The 17,604-nt window shown below is 33.0% G+C and overlaps 2 long non-coding RNA genes across 7 annotated transcripts; one reads left to right on the plus strand and one right to left on the minus strand.

Annotated features, from left to right (window-relative positions):
* Positions 1-2,490: 2,490 nt before the first annotated feature.
* On the minus strand, positions 2,491-9,835 carry LOC139890992 (uncharacterized). 2 transcript variants are annotated; one of them, XR_011773492.1, is made up of 3 exons: positions 9,728-9,835; positions 3,202-3,948; positions 2,491-2,822 (listed from the first exon to the last, which is right to left on the minus strand). It is a non-coding gene; the product is annotated as an uncharacterized lncRNA (long non-coding RNA). The 2 variants fall into 2 exon arrangements; XR_011773491.1 differs by lacking the exon at positions 9,728-9,835 and having other exon boundaries at positions 3,202-4,246.
* Positions 9,836-13,612: 3,777 nt separating this feature from the next.
* Positions 13,613-16,304, plus strand: LOC139890993 (uncharacterized). Of its 5 annotated transcripts, none has more exons than XR_011773494.1 (4): positions 13,613-13,923; positions 14,501-14,584; positions 15,111-15,208; positions 15,629-16,304. It is a non-coding gene; the product is annotated as an uncharacterized lncRNA (long non-coding RNA). The 5 variants fall into 5 exon arrangements; XR_011773495.1 differs by lacking the exon at positions 15,111-15,208 and adding an exon at positions 15,264-15,341 and having other exon boundaries at positions 15,644-16,304; XR_011773496.1 differs by lacking the exon at positions 13,613-13,923 and adding an exon at positions 13,971-14,190.
* The last annotated feature ends 1,300 nt before the right edge of the window (positions 16,305-17,604 follow it).

Genomic DNA, 17,604 nt, shown 5'->3' on the forward strand with positions numbered 1-17,604 from the left:
ACTTTGTCTGCTTTCAAGCTTGTTTTTTCAGCCAAAATTCTTAATCGCTTGCCATCAACGACAGTTTCTTCACGGTGTTGCTGCAAATTCTACGCGCAACCATTTTTTCAGCAGCAACCTTTAGTTGCAGATCAGTGTTAGCGGTATTGCCATTAGGCACTTTAGCTAGCGGTTCTTGAACTGAACTACTCGCGGTAGCATTAACATTTGGCTGCATACTACTCGGCAAGGCATTTTGCCAATTGATCAATCCATAATTAATGAGTAACTTAATTAAGGATTGAGTGCACTAAGATTGAGATGGAAAATGGGATGTTTGATGATTATTTTGGGCCCTGATGATCGTCTTTCACTTTTCAATCAAGTGATAAACCACCACAACCCGGTCTTGATTGTTAACTAGCATGATTCACCTTAACTCGATGTAAATCTTCCTTGGGCAAAGTCACAAGTGAAAATTACAAAGGTCCGGGCAAATGGCAGAGAATCAACAACCTATAAATGAGAGGCCAAGCTCTCTATTTATAGTATTCGAAGTATCCGCGGTCTGCGGACTGTTTAACTATCCGCGAAAACTTAGCGAAATGACCCCAGTCTTTTATTAACGCGGCAAATAATCTGCTATCTTTATTTTCAGCGAATATTCCAAACCTTTCGAAAATACTTCGCGTTACTTCTATTTTTAGCCTTTAGTAAATAAAATATACATATACAATGCTATGTATATGATCAAGTGTCAAAGACCAAATGTATACAACACAAACGCACAAGGAGCGCGCAGAACCAGAGCAACTTAAATATCAGCTTATAATGCTAAAGAACAATGCCAGATCCCATCTCTATAAAGAGATCGTGGATTTGATCTACAATCATCGAAACTCTTATGAATCTCCAGCTGTCGATTTGACATCCACAAGAGTTTCGATGATTGGAGATCAAATCCACGATCTCTTTATAGAGATGAGATCTGACATTGTTCTTTAGCATTATAAGCTGGTGATTATATTTAAGTTGTTTTGTTTCTTCGCGCTCCTTGTGCATTTGTGTTGTATATGGTTGGCTTTTGCAATAAAATTCTAGCAGTTCCAAAATTTATTCATTTTTACAGAAGATTGAATGTTTAACTTATATATTAATTGTGAATGTTTAACTTATATATAAATAACTAGTGCACGGGTTTACTAAAAATATATATATAATAAACTATTTATAAGAGTCTTAGTATCACTTAAATTTGAATTAGAGTTTATAGCTACATGTTATTATCAAACGTTGACATTTAAGAAAGGAAAGCTCATTATATTATATTATACCTTATATCTAAAAGGCAAAGGCCACGTAAATAGCAACCCACAAGTTTCACAAATCACCCCCACTCTTTTACTTACTTCCATTTTAGTCCCAAACAAATATATAATATCTAACTTTATGGTTTTTACAAACTTATCACAAACTTTTAACATTTTATACTTTAACCATTAAACTCCTCATTCGTTATAAATCGACTACATACTTTATATACTACCTAATAGACAAAAAATAAATAATAGTCGCCAGTGGTGCTTTCGTTCTTTCACTTTTTTTCCCATTTTCCACCTTTTAAAAAAAAAAAAAAAACCCTCATAGTTTGTTCAAATATTAAAATCGACCCCCAAACAGGGAGTAAAGTGTCAAATACTCATTTTCATAAAAAAAATTTAAAAAAACTACACCCAAATCACCCCCACTCTTTTACTTACTTCCATTTTAGTCCCAAACAAATATAATATCTAACTTTATGGTTTTTACAAACTTATCACAAACTTTTAACATTTTATACTTTAACCATTAAACTCCTCATTCGTTATAAATCGACTACATACTTTATATACTACCTAATAGACAAAAAATAAATAATAGTCGCCGGTGGTGCTTTCGTTCTTTCACTTTTTTTCCCATTTTCCACCTTTTTAAAAAAAAAAAAAAAACCATCATAGTTTGTTCAAATATTAAAATCGACCCCCAAACAGGGAGTAAAGTGTCAAATACTCATTTTCATAAAAAAATTTAAAAAAACTACACCCAAATATTCAACGGGCCATATCTTCTCGCTCGCACCGAGTTAAATTTTTCTGAAACCATCGTTAAACTCGAAACAATTTTAGGAGCACACTGTCACTAACTATACGCAAATCAGACGCTTTTTAAAAAACGCTAAATATTTGAGGTACTTTTCATATACGTCGATTTTGCGTTAAATTTTTAAAAGTCGACAATTCCATAGTGAAACGCGGAGATGTACATATATTGTTGTTAATTTAAAATAACATTTAAATCTTTCACGGATTATACCTTTTAGTTCGACTCGAGTTGCGCTTCAACGATATCATCGTTAGCCACAAAATAATTTTACAAACTAAACGCAATATAATACATTGAAAACCGAACCCCGGCGCGAAGCGAGGGTTCGAACACTAGTTAATACTAAATCAAAATATCTACAACTATAAGTGAATTGATACAGATAAAATAAACCCAAACACGATCACATTAATAACATAACACTCATGCACCTCTATTATCTATGTACAATTTAAAACAAAATCACACGTCAATACATGATGCTCAAAGAAGTAGCTCCAAACAACAGCTACTAATATTCATTTTTCGAGCTCCACATAGTGTAATTAATTGTAGTGCCCTGCATCATTTGTTTGACCCATTCTGACAGCCATTCAGATTCAACCTGGAGCCTATATATCGAGCTTTAGCTACTATGCTTTCATTTCGATCCATTTGATAACAGTTCAGCCCACAATTCATTTTTACGGATTCACACCAATCTGGACATATTTAACTTGATTGCGTAAAAATTGGTATATATGATAAAAAAAATTTATAACTCTATCAATAAATAAAGTCACTATGTAAAAATCTAAGTGACTAAATGGTCATGAATATCATTATAACATTTTAAATATTTTAAATGACATTGTTAAGCTTATATGTTAAGTTCAGTATGCAAAATTTGAAAGTATGCAGGTCCTCGTGTTTGATACTTACGAAGTATCTCTACTTCCATATGAAGTAGAGCTACTTTCATTTGGTCTAATGTGGAGCTTCTTATTGTAGTAGTATTACTCCACGTGTTTCTGTATCACAGTGTTCCTAATTGTTTATATTGTATTGTAATTATATACAGTAGATTGAAGTGAACAATACCTTAACATTTTATATAGATTGAACTGAACATACATATCTTCATCATCTTCCGATCTTCAAATTCTACCAACAAAACCACCATCATAACTGCAACAAACACCAAGTAACATACCAGATAAAAATCTAAATCTCCCTTGACATAAATGAGCGAAGTATTAACAATGTCCACTTGTAACAACCTATTCATACTCATGTACAAAACATAACACCAACAGTGGGAATGTCAATTAGTAACATAACAACAACAATGCCCAATGTCAAAGAATGCAATTAGTGATTTAAAAACATATGTTACTTGTACTCCACTTAATATAAAAGTAATAGTGATAAGAGAAAAGCTAACTTGCTTAAGAATAATAATAAATCCACTAAGATTTTGGCATACCTGACTCATGATATCCCATAATTTTTGTTTCTACTAAAAGTGTAAATATGATTACTTGTAGCCGTTAATTTAATACAGTTGGTTTCAGTTTCCCTTTAGCGAAGACTTATAACTTAACAATCTTTACAAAATAGGGTTGACCCATTCCTAATTCTAGCAAAATATACATGAGTAGAATTTAGTAGCTTGAAATGATACCAAAAGATCAATTGGAAAAAAATAAAGAACAATAAAAAAATTTATTACCAGTTTGCATAAGAAACTTTCAAGAAAAAGGAAAACTTACAAATCCATTAAACATGCCAGTAGGTTCATTTGTTTCATGAGCACTTACCATTGTAATCAGCTCAAAACTCCTGCATCTATATGTCAATCTATCATAAACAATCTAAGCAAGAACGACAATTAGGATTACACACATACACATAGAAAATTGCAACCTGTAACTGTGAAGGTGGTTTAAATTTAGCCATCTTAAACCGTGTTACTCTTATTCCCACTTGAGAGCAATGCCGTCTCAAAGTACAAAATGTTATTGATAATATAATAACTAAATAAAAACATTATATGGGTCCAGATTGCCTTACAATGCTATATCTAAAGAAACATATTTAGAAAATTATAGTTAAAAAAGCAAATTTGAAAGGATTCCATAGGTAGGAAAATAAATAAATAAAAGGCTTCGCGGGTACGAAACAAATTTACAAAATGTGACGTAAGATGCAATGTGACCCAAATACATCATTAAATATTATTTAACCAGTTGCATTGCCTTGGCTACATCTTACAAATTGTTAAAATATTAATGTATTTCTAGAATTATCTACAAAATTATCTAGATATTTATATCAAAAATATCTAGATATTATTAACAAAATTATCTAGATAGTTCTAACAAAAATATCTAGATATCATTAACAAAAATATCTAGAAAATTCTATCAAAAAAATCTAGATATTTTTATCTACATTTGAGGCCTTTAAATAGGCATATGATCTTGCATTTGATGCAACAACAAAAAAACACACATTCACAACACAATTCTAAATCAATAAAATCATTTCTTTCTAAACAACAAATCTTCAATATTTCTCTTATAAACATCACCTCAAAACATTCAAACTTCAAAACTAATCAACACTTCTAATTAATCAAAACACTACAACTAATTCTAACAAGTGGTATCAGAGCCATTTTGGGCGTTCGTTCGAATACACCATGACTACCGTCGGTGCGTACAATATTCCCGTCCCCATCTTTGATGGTGATAACTACGATTTTTGGAGTATCCGAATGAAGACATATTTTCAAGCACAAAGCTTGTGGGATATTGTCGAAGTCGGGTTTACAACTCCGAAAGACGTCGGAACTCTGTCCGCGGAAGAACAAGAAAAATACAACAAAAATGTAGTCAGAAATGCTGCTGCTCTAGGCTACATTCAACAAGCCTTGACACCGTCCATCTTTCCACGAATCATGGGAGCTACGACAGCGAAAGAGGCGTGGAAGATTCTTCAAGAAGAATTTCAAGGAAATGCCAAGGTGAGATCCGTCAAACTACTTACTTTAAGACGAGATTTTGAAAATTTAAATATGAAAGAAACCGAGACCGTAAAAGATTACTATTCTAGAATTAAAGAAATAGTAAATCAAATGAGAGCCTATGGAGATAACATAACTGATAAGAGGATCGTAGAAAAAATACTTATCAGTATGACAGAAAAATATGATCATGTCATTACTGCTATCGAAGAGTCAAAAGACATCGAGACTCTGTCGGTACCAGAATTAATTGGCTCTCTTGAAGCATATGAGGCTAGACTGAGTCGGCGTAGTGAAAACTCACTTGAAAGTGCCTTTCAGTCTAAACTCAAAATAAGGTCTCAGAAATCTAATAATGAGGGGAAAAGAAATCTCGAAGAAAAGTCGAGAGGAGGAGAAAAATCCAGAACCGGGTTTGATCAGAGAAGAAAAAACTATCCTCCATGTGGTATCTGCGAAAAGACAAACCACTTGGAGAAAGATTGTTTCCACAAAGGGAAGCCACAATGCAATAATTGCAAAAGATTTGGGCATATAGAAAAAGATTGCCGATTAAAACAAAATCATCGAGCTAACTTCACGAAAGAAAGTGAAGATATTCCGGAGAACAAAAATCAGCTATTCTATGCCTGTCATGTCGCAAATAAACAAAGGGATGATACTTGGTTGATCGACAGTGGGTGCAGCAACCACATGACAGGAGATGAAAAGTTATTTGATAGTATCAACACCTCCGTAAAGTCCCGCGTCAAACTAGGGAATGGAGCGCTTGTTGACACTAAAGGCAAAGGTACGATAACTGTTCAAACTAATAACGTCACTCGATCTGTTAATGACGTTCTTTTAGTACCAAGCCTTGCAAGTAACTTGCTAAGTGTTGGACAAATGATGGAGCACGGATACTCTTTACTCTTCGAAGACAAATCATGCGTTATTCGTGACAAGAAAAATAACTATAAATTAATAGCCGAAGTGCCAATGGAGAACCGCAACTTTCCGCTTCGTTGGCAGTATATCCAAGACACAGCCATGAAAGTTCAAGTTGAAGAATCATGGCTATGGCATCGAAGATTTGGCCACTTTAACTTTCACGCACTAAAAATCCTCCAACAGAAGAATATGATGAGAGACTTGCCTAACATAGAAGAGATCACTGACACGTGTGAAAGCTGTATGATGGGCAAGCAACATCGAAAACCTTTCCCTCGTGATAAAGCTTGGAGAGCGAAAGGTATACTGGAGCTGGTGCACACTGACGTTTGTGGACCAATGAGGACCCCGTCTCTTAATCAAAACAGGTACTTTATTCTCTTCATCGATGATTATTCTAGAATGACGTGGGTGTATTTCATGCGTGAAAAATCGGAAGTATTTACGATATTCAAGAAGTTTAAGAACTTCGTAGAAAAAAGCAGTGGCCATTATATAAAAACGCTAAGGAGTGATAGAGGAAAAGAATACACCTCTACACAGTTTAACAAATTCTGTGAAGACGAAGGAGTTAAACGCCAACTTACTGTTGGTTATGCCCCTGAACAAAATGGCGTCTCTGAACGCAAAAACAGAACTGTAATGGAAATGGCCAAAACAATGATACATGAAAAAGGCCTTCCAAACAGTTTCTGGGCTGAAGCTGTATACACGGCTGTATATATATTAAATCGATGTCCAACGAAAGCCATACAAAACAAGACTCCAATTGAGGCATGGAGTGGAAGGAAACCATCAGCAAAACATCTGCGAGTATTTGGGTGTATTTGCTACATCCACATTCCAAAGGAGAAACGTCACAAGCTCCAAGAAAAATCAGAGAAGGGAATATTCTTGGGCTACAGCACACAGTCTAAAGGCTACCGAGTCTATAACCTGAAGACTAATAACATCGTGATCAGCCGAGACGTGGAGTTTGATGAAGACGCTTCTTGGAATTGGGAGAAAGACAAAGTTCAAAAACAAACATATCTGCCAAGGATATCTATGGAAACTCCAGCCCAACAACCACTACAAATGGAGCATTCTCAACAACAAGAAAGTACCGGAGAAACAAGTCCTACTACACCAACTTCTCCGTCGACAAGATTACCTTTGGCGCAAGACGAGTCAAGCCCAGAGTCCACACCTGGAAGAGTCAAAGCGTTAGCAGAGGTATACGAGGCATGTAACTTCACAACTATAGAACCTGAAAGCTATGAAGTTGCAGCTAAAGATGAAAAGTGGGTGGCTGCTATGAACGAAGAAATCAGAATGATCGAGAAAAACAACACATGGGAGTTAGTTGACCATCCCGAAGATAAAGAAATCATTGGAGTTAAATGGGTTTACAAAACAAAGCTCAACCCTGACGGTTCTATACAAAAACACAAAGCAAGGCTAGTAGCTAAAGGCTACTCACAACAACAAGGAGTCGACTACAACGAAACTTTTGCACCAGTAGCTCGACTAGACACTATAAGAGCACTTGTGGCATTAGCAGCTCAACGAAGGTGGAAGATTCACCAACTAGATGTAAAATCAGCCTTTCTAAATGGATTTCTCGAAGAAGAAATATACGTCGAGCAACCACAAGGGTTCATTCAGAAAGGAAAAGAAGACCAAGTCCTGAAGCTAAAGAAAGCTCTATATGGACTTAAACAAGCACCACGTGCTTGGTATAGCCGCATTGATAGCTACTTCACAAGTTCGGGATTCAGGAGGAGTCAAAGTGAGCCTACACTCTACATCAAAACCCAAGGTAACTCTGACACTCTCATTATTTCCTTGTATGTCGATGATCTAATATATACTGGAAACAATGAGAGAATGATACAAGAGTTTAAAGAAGACATGATGAAAACGTTCGAGATGAGCGACCTTGGATTGATGCGCTATTTTCTTGGCATCGAAATAAGTCAAGAAAATGAAGGCATCTTCATATGCCAAAAGAAATATACGGAAAATCTCCTGAAAAAGTTTAAACTATACGGTTGCAAAACCGTAGCCACGCCACTAGTTGCCAATGAGAAGATGAGACAAGAAGATGGATCGGAGAAAGCAGACGCTTCAAGATTCAGAAGTCTCATCGGAAGTCTACTTTATCTGACAGCAACAAGGCCAGATATTATGTACGCAACGAGTCTATTATCCAGGTACATGAAAAACCCTACTCAAATACATTACGGAGCTTCTAAAAGAATTTTAAGATACTTGCAAGGTACCATGGACTACGGAATATGGTACAAGCCCACTATAGACTCGAAGCTTCAGGGATACACAGATAGTGATTGGGCCGGATCGGTGGATGACATGAGAAGTACTTCCGGATACGCATTCACACTTGGATCTGGTGTATTCTCATGGACATCAAAGAAACAAGAAACGGTGGCACAATCGTCAGCTGAAGCCGAGTACGTCGCAGCCGCAAACTCAGCTAATCAAGCTATATGGCTAAGAAGAATACTAGAAGATATGGGCGAGAAACAAGACGAAGCTACAAAGATATATTGCGACAACAAGTCTGCAATCGCGATGGCAAAGAATCCAGTGTTCCATGGAAGAACAAAACATATTGACATCAAGTATCACTTTCTACGAGAAGTCTCCGCCAAGAAAGATATTGAATTAAAATACTGCAAGACCGAAGAGCAAATTGCAGACATTTTCACTAAAGCACTACCAAGACCCAAGTTCGAGTTCCTACGTAACATGCTCGGAGTAACATCGAAATACATTAAGGAGGAGTGTTAAAATATTAATGTATTTCTAGAATTATCTACAAAATTATCTAGATATTTATATCAAAAATATCTAGATATTATTAACAAAATTATCTAGATAGTTCTAACAAAAATATCTAGATATCATTAACAAAAATATCTAGAAAATTCTATCAAAAAAATCTAGATATTTTTATCTACATTTGAGGCCTATAAATAGGCATATGATCTTGCATTTGATGCAACAACAAAAAAACACACATTCACAACACAATTCTAAATCAATAAAATCATTTCTTTCTAAACAACAAATCTTCAATATTTCTCTTATAAACATCACCTCAAAACATTCAAACTTCAAAACTAATCAACACTTCTAATTAATCAAAACACTACAACTAATTCTAACACAAATATTAATTTTGCATATATTGATACATCTTACATATATGCTAAAGTATGGATTTGTTCAAATAAGGATTCATAACTATCATTTTGCAACACTTGAGAAGTTACTGCAAAAAACATGTTGGTTAGTATGCTACCGGATACTACGTATAAACAATACAAAACTTATCTACGCCAAAATAATATATAGCTTACTAACATGCATTACAAATGACTATAGTGTTTCCAAAAGTCTGTGAAGTGTAAAGATGGAAATAAAAATGATTATTGTATTAGTGTGATATAATTTATGTAATCAAAAGTAGTCTGAAGAGATAACTATATGTTATACTCATAACAATAACCCAACACAAACTTCAAATGTGGGATATTTATATATTGATGATACTTGAAAGTGCGTATAACTGAAGCCAAAAATAAACCCAGCATACACATTCATGGTTAACTGGCTTTATCCATACAACACCATAATTTTGGCACAATTTGTAACATAAATTACCTGATCTTGAATTTGATTTTTTGTATGACAACCTTTTGATGCTTTTCTCAGAATCCATTAGTCCTAGCTTGCGACCTTTAAGGCCTACCATGGCTTCCTGCTTCAACCATATAATTGTTAAAGAGGTAATAAAACCCAAAATTTGTAGTTTAAGACACTACTTTCCATCAATTAACAGAACAATGATCACCATTTAAGGATAAAAAAATCAAACCCGTTAAAGAAGATATTTGTGATGGTAAACAAATTTTAAAAATACTACAGGGAAAGCAAAACTAAAACAGCTAAGAAACCAAATTAAGCACACAAAAAAGCCTAAAAATGACTGTAATAACTTCAAATAGTAGAAACTAAAATATAAACCGAAGACAGTCATGATCTCATCATATTAGATTAGACAAAACCCCTAAAGTCCTTTCATCAATCAAACCTCCAACAAACAAACACCTAATATTTTTCATACAAAACCATACACTCACTTTAGTTGTATTATTCAATAGGTCACTTCACTTCCTGTAGGATATGATGCATAAAATTAGTCTCATATTGAGAACCCATATTAGTAAAATTAAAACAAATTCATTGAGGAATTTCATCGAACACATGGTAAGCACTACAAATCATTTTCTTGGTAAAATTAAAATTATCATATAGTACCACCAATAACAAAAGACAATCATAAACACTTAAGAAGTTACAAATCAAAACCACGAATGAGAAGATAGATATACCTTACGTTGGAAGAAAAATCTCATTTCCTTAACCATGAAATTGAAACTGTATAAAACCCTAACACCCAAAATCAAGTTATAATCGAAAAAAATAACATCTTTTCACAATGATAGGTATTACAGAATGTTTTGTTTACCTGTTGACGATGATTATTTACCTGTGGATGAAGCCAGATGAGAAGACGCTATAAAGAAGATGATTCAGATTCTAGATATTACTTACCTGTTAAAGATATCCAATTACAAAAGAGGCGTGCTTTAGTATGACTTACCTGGAGAAAAAATAAAACTTTTAATAGAATATCGTGATTTCCTCCGTAATTTAGGGTTTCATAGTGAATAATTTAAATTAAAATAATATTATTTTAAATTTGAGATTAATGTTTTTAAATTAAAATAATATTATTTATGACATCATTAACATGGCTTAAAAATTTTTCTTTTTATTTTTGAATTTCTTTTGTAAAAGAAAAAGTTTATTTATAATATCATCATTTTAAGAATATAATAGAATCTATAAATAAGATACGATGAATAATAATTAATTATATAAAAATTGTTACGTGTCTTTTGTTGTGAATTCATTTGTAACACGTGGCAAGTAAGTTAGTAATTTTCTCGAAAAACAAATAAATTAGAGAGAATCAATTTTTTTTTTTTTTGAAAAGTTATAATATAATACTAATAAAACATATAACAAATTAACGTCTAAAAACTTACGTCGATATCGATCCTAACAAAACAAATATGAAATATAAAGTAATACATACCTCAAATATCAATATTCGTCTTCTTCAATTCTCATTTACAACTAAAAATGGAGATTCGTAACAAAACTACTATTTTTTTAGCTTTTCATTTATATCAAAAACATTAGATCATTATAGATTTTGTAAAAATCCTTGCAAAATTAACGTACAAATGAGATGACCGAAACGGAAGAAAAGAATTGAAGGAAGTTCTCGGAAAAATGAGGTGACCGAAACGGAAAATTCGGTGTCCTCAATCTCGTTTGGAAATTAACCGAATAATAATACAGTACGTTTAGAGAAACTTTAAGATATTAATCATTTTCAATCTTAAAATCATCCATTAAATTCAGCTGCAATTAATTATAACAGATAATAAGTAGTTTCTATGATATAGATCGATAAATGACGGATGAAAACAGCTGTTAAAATAGAATATACGAAAAAATATTACAGAGTAAGTACCTGAATGTTGGGAGATATTCCAGTGAAGAAGAAGGGTTGTAGAGGACAATAGGAAATGTTGGGTATTGAGACTATCGTCAACTTTTACTTATATAATAAAGCGGTAAGAGAAGTTTGGTAAGAGAAGTTTGTTGCAGCAAAATACAGGTGGAATTATTTGATTAGCTGAGGGACCGTGCCATTTTAGCGGGCTAGTCACTCACCAGAGTGATATCGTACAAAAAAATATATACGAATCCGCTAAAATGTACAGGTTTTAGTGCATACTTTACAACTAATATCAAGTCACATAAGACGTCGTGCAGTTTGTATGGATACTTTACAAGAAATTATAAGTCTCACAAGTAATGTTATAAAACTAGGGTATATGATTATGATATGATCCGGTTATCGGTCCAACTTATTATTGCTATGACAATAAAACTCGAGACGAAACTGACCGAGTTAAGTTTGGTTCGATCGCGTATCATATACAATTTAATACCTTAGTTTTATAACACTACTTGTGAGACTTAAAATTTCTTGTAAAGTATCCTTAAAAACTGCGCGACGTCATGTGTGACTTAATATTAGTTGTAAAGTATGCATTAAAACCTCTACGTTTTAGCAAATTCGTATATATTTTATTGTACGATCGTATCACTCTGGTGACTGACTAGCCCGCTAAAATGGCACGGTCCCTCTGATAATCAAATAATTCCACCTCTATTTTGCTGCAACAAATTTCTCTTACCGCTTTACTATATAAGTAAAAGTTCACCCTAGTCTCAATACCAAACATTTCATGTTGTCCTCTGCAACCCTTCTTCTTCACTGGAATATCTCCCAACATTCAGGTACTTACTCTATAATATTTTTCGTATATTCTATTTTAGCGGCCGTTTTCATCCGTCATTTATCGATCTATATCGGAGAAACTACTTCTAATTTTATAATTAATTTCAGCTGAATTTAATGGATGATTTTAAGATTGAAAAGGATGAATATCTTTATATATATATATATATATATATATATATATATATATATATATATATATATATATATATATATATATATATATATATATATATATATATATATATAGTGTCTCTAAACGTACTGTATTATTATTTGGTTAATTTCCGGATGAGATTGACGACATGGGATTTTCCGTTTCGGTCACCTCATCTTTCCGGGAAGAACTTCCTTCAATTCTTTTCTTCATTTTCGGCTCTTTTCATTTGTACGTTATTTTGCAAGGATTTTTTCAAAATCTATAATTATCTAATGTTTTTGATATAAATGAAAAACTAAAAAAGTAGTTTTGTTATGAATCCCATTTTTAGTTGTAGATGAGAATTGAAGAAGACGAATATTGATATTTGGGTAACTTTTGTTATATGGGTAACAAATTAACCGAATCGAGTGATTAAAAAGTCAGTTTATATAGAGTAACTTTTAGAGTTCGCAGATATATAATTTTATAGTTTCATGCGCATTGACTGTTACATATGAACTGTAAATGATAAATTTGAGTTATTGTTGATATATCTATTTTGGACTTGCATAGGCACAATGTTTGCTAGATGGATGAGAGGTGTGATGCCCAATCATGTAAGACTTTTTTCGACTATAAAAGATTGCGGTGACTACTTAATCCGCAAAGCCAGCGGACCAATCAATATCGACGTAAGTTTTTAGATGTTAATTTGTTATATGTTTTGTTAGTATCTATCTATAATCTATAACCTATAATAATTCGTACGCATTTGCCACGTGGCTTCCCACTAATTACCCCTTAATCTTCAATAATTACTTTTGCAATTCTCTCACGTACTGCCATCTGTCAACCTTTCGTTCGTTAAAAAAAAAAAAAAAAACAAAAACAAACAAAACAAAAACCACGGAATGTGAACTGCAGAAATTACTTCATTCTTTCTCTTCTTCCTCATGTTCTAAATTAGGGTTAACAAAAAACCTTAATTAATCTTAACCATGTTTATGAATCGTAACCCTAAATCTGTATAAATAATTCGTCACACACTACAAATGATTAAGTTTTCCCATGTTTAATTATCTCAGATTCATCTGATTTGATTGAAGATAAATCTCAATATTCGATTACATGTAATCGTTTTCTAAAAACCGTTCATATTTAATCGTGTATCAGTTCATGATAAACCGCCGGTCTTCTCCAACAATCGCCTTTGAACAAACGGATCAAAGATCCTCTAGAGAAGTGATCAATCAGATATGTCTCTGTGCTTAGGTAATTATTTGATTATGATTTGTTGTTTTTCACTTTCAGTTTTTATCTAAGTTTAATTCATGAATGCTAAATCTAGATTGCACGCCAAGTGTTTGATTAATTGTTTGAGTGAATAAAGAAAATATACTTCATTGTTTTCGCAACCACACATTCCTGCACCATTCCTTTGTCTGTATTGTGAAATCTGGGATTTTTGGTTATCGATGAAAGTTGAATATATAAGTTTGACGACATCAGTTGGCCGTAACCATCCACTCTAAAACCGATGTGAGTTAAGTAGTTTACTATCTAATGTTTTAAACGGTTGTCAAGCTATTTTCACCATTGATCAAATTGGTTAATTAGTTTAATATGTAAATAGTTAATATGTTTTTTCATTGAATTTGTTACTTCGAGTGTTCCTATGCTAACTTTAGTAAACAATTGAAGCATGTTAGTTTTTGTATGGTTGATTTACAATCGTGCAGGCTTTTATAACTGTCCTATAGTTAATTTTCAATTGTATAGGTCTTTCTTAATAATATGAAAATACTCAAAAGTGTATATTGGCATGTGTTTATACGTTACAAAATGACAGGGTTTTAATTTGAGGGCATTGATCTTTGATGTCATGGAGATAGTAGGCAACGAATGAGTGGTCACCACCACATATGATATCAAGGTAATAAAATTACTTATAATTGATTGGTAATCAGAAAGCTTTTTATGAAGTCACTATTTTCCCCCTTTTAAGTGTTGAAATAGAGTTTGTTTTTTACAGATAGAACTAGAATAGAGATTTTTAATTCGATATTTATCAGGCAAAAACAACTTCTTTTTGCATATTATTAATTTGTTGAAATGCTTATTATTAAAGCACAATCATATTGTTTTTCTATTACATCAATCGAATAGTTGGAATTAAATGTGGCAAATTGGGCAGGTTTAGTAACAGGTCAAAACGACTTTGGGTAAGAAATGTTGAGCTTAGGTTCTGGTAAATATGGGTTCGGTTGGTTTGGTCTGACCCATAATTAATTTTTTTCAATCTCTTTTGTTATTCTACAAAGAATAGTTAAACCCTTTAGCTGAGAACAAATGACCCATTAAACAAGTAAAATCCATTTATATGTAATTTGTTAGTGGCACCTCCTTAATGTCTATACTCATTCAAATGAAATTTCTTTGTGTTTTTTGATGGTGTTAAGTTAAACATGAAATAGAGGAATCTGATGCAAAGCAATCTGACAGAGATGATCACAAACCGAAACACATAAACTATTCAAGACCATATAGATCTAAACATGTATTTGGATATGTAATTACAATTGATAGTAATATGGTGTGTTGTATTTAAGTAGGATTTGAAGTAAGTTTATTTGGAGCAAGGTTCAAATCCTACTTAAATCCTAAACCGGATAGGCGATGTAAGTGATATGGTAAGAGTAGTGATATAGTAGAAGTCGATGATTATGTATAGTGAATGAAGAACCAAGATTAGAGAAGGAAACATATGATTATATCTTGCAAATGGGTCAGGTTGGATTGGTTTGAGTAACGAGTCAAAATGGTTTTGTGTAGAAATGGGTCATGGGTCAAACTGATCATTTTTTGAACGGGACAAAAGGGGGTTGGGTCTGGTTGGGTAATGGGTTATTTTAGTTATTATTAGATATCATTATTTATCATTTATATTTATTATAGTGAGTCCGTTTATATTGTGTAGTGGTGTTATATGAAGTGGAATTGAGTTAATTCGGAGCTCGAAGAGAAGATGTTGATTTATAGTCTATCGGTGTATCACGAGTGGTTCGTAAAGACAATGACGGAATAACGAGGTAGAATTTTAACACCTAAAGAATGTTATCTACTTTTAGGCTTTAGCCACGAATCGTGCTTCCACATTGTATGAACTGTGAACTATTGCATTATGTATCCGTTTTCAGGCTTTGTTTGATTGATTGCTTTAGGCAAGAATCGTGCATCCACATTGTATGAAGTGTGGATTGATAAATGTTTTACAAGAAACTTTAGTGATAGAATTGAAATTTGACTTTTTACGTCGGAATTGGTCAATAAATATCATCTAAAGTGAATGTGCTTTGGACCCGTTTGGTATAACCCAATAACTACCATGGTATTATCTATACAATCTTATCTCTCAAATTAAAAGTTCTACATAATTTCATTGTGACTACTTTTAGTTGTGTTTTTTTGTTGTATATTATATATTATTATTACAAATACAGCGCTTGGTACAAAAACTCTTTATACACGTAATCTTTGATTGGGTTTCATATCAAAAGGTTCATTGAGGTAATACCCATATATATGAAGAGGCATGTTGTGTGTTATACTGTTCAAAATCTGAATACATATTTAATCTATTGTACATGTTTACATTGTAGGTTCAAGATTCCTGTTCGAGTGGAAAATGATAGTGGCACAGTCTCATTGACACTATTTAAAAGTCATGTTGTCCATTTATGAACTGCACATAGCAGCGGGGGAAGATCAAGATCAACCAGATGATCTTGATGAGCGTGTAGGCTAGCGGATGCTTTATAAGTTTAAGTTTGCTGGATTTAACCGTGACACCGGGTATTCAACTTACACAGTTAAATATGTGAAATTTGACTCGCATTGTTTGGCAATGTTAAATGAACAGTACGGTACGGTAAATTACATGAGCGATTTTGAATTTTAATTTTTGCGGTCAATTGGAAACGTTTACATGTATTTGATCTTCTTTTATCATTAAGCATGTAGATGTAACATGCGTGACTTAACATAACGTTTACATGTATTTGATCGTTTTATTTTATCATTAACCATGTAGATGTAACATGCGTGATTTATACAGATACAACATGTACTTAATGTATAACACATACAATATGTACAAATATTAACGTATTACTATCCTAACTTTTTTAGCCACCGTGCAACGCACGGGCTATTAAAGCTAGTTATATTATAATTTTGAAAAAAGGACTTGATTCTCTAATTTATTTGTTTTTCCATAAAATGACTAACGTCGGATTACTTGCCACGTGTTACAAATGAATTCACAAACAAAAGACGGGTAACATTTTTTATATAACTAGATTTATGAGTCCGTGCGTTGCACGGAGACTCATCCGCAAACATTTTTTGTTTTTAAACTTATATATGAAATAACGATATTATAGGAAAGATGTCAAAAGTACTTTTGTGGTTGAATTAGTATACTATGTTTTTGCAAACAACACACATTAGTATCAAACAAACTTGAAACTTACAATAGTATATCAATTAACGAAATGATAAAGACAGTATCACAAGTATTATGTTGGGTGAATTGTAGACATCATACTCACGGCCAGGTCGGTTCCCTCTCCAAATCCATCCTTAAGTTGCCATTCACACATTAGTTAAAAGTCATAAGCAGTAACAAAAGAATACGAATACACTAATAACAGAACGCAGATAATTCATAAGAGCCCGTGCGTTGCACGGAGACTCTTCAAGAAACAAACTTGAATCGTAAACTGTTATATCAATTAATGATATGATAAAGACAGTATCACAAGTCTTGTTGTGGGTGAATTGCTTAAGTATTTTTGTTTTACAACGAATTAGTAAACTAAATAGTATCGAAAACATTAGTATTGGTACCAATTAGTTGTATGATACAATTTTAAACTATTGGAAGTCCTAGGT

Source organism: Rutidosis leptorrhynchoides, chromosome 2, assembly GCF_046630445.1.
Source record: "Rutidosis leptorrhynchoides isolate AG116_Rl617_1_P2 chromosome 2, CSIRO_AGI_Rlap_v1, whole genome shotgun sequence".
In the NCBI taxonomy this organism is placed as follows: Eukaryota; Viridiplantae; Streptophyta; class Magnoliopsida; order Asterales; family Asteraceae; genus Rutidosis; species Rutidosis leptorrhynchoides.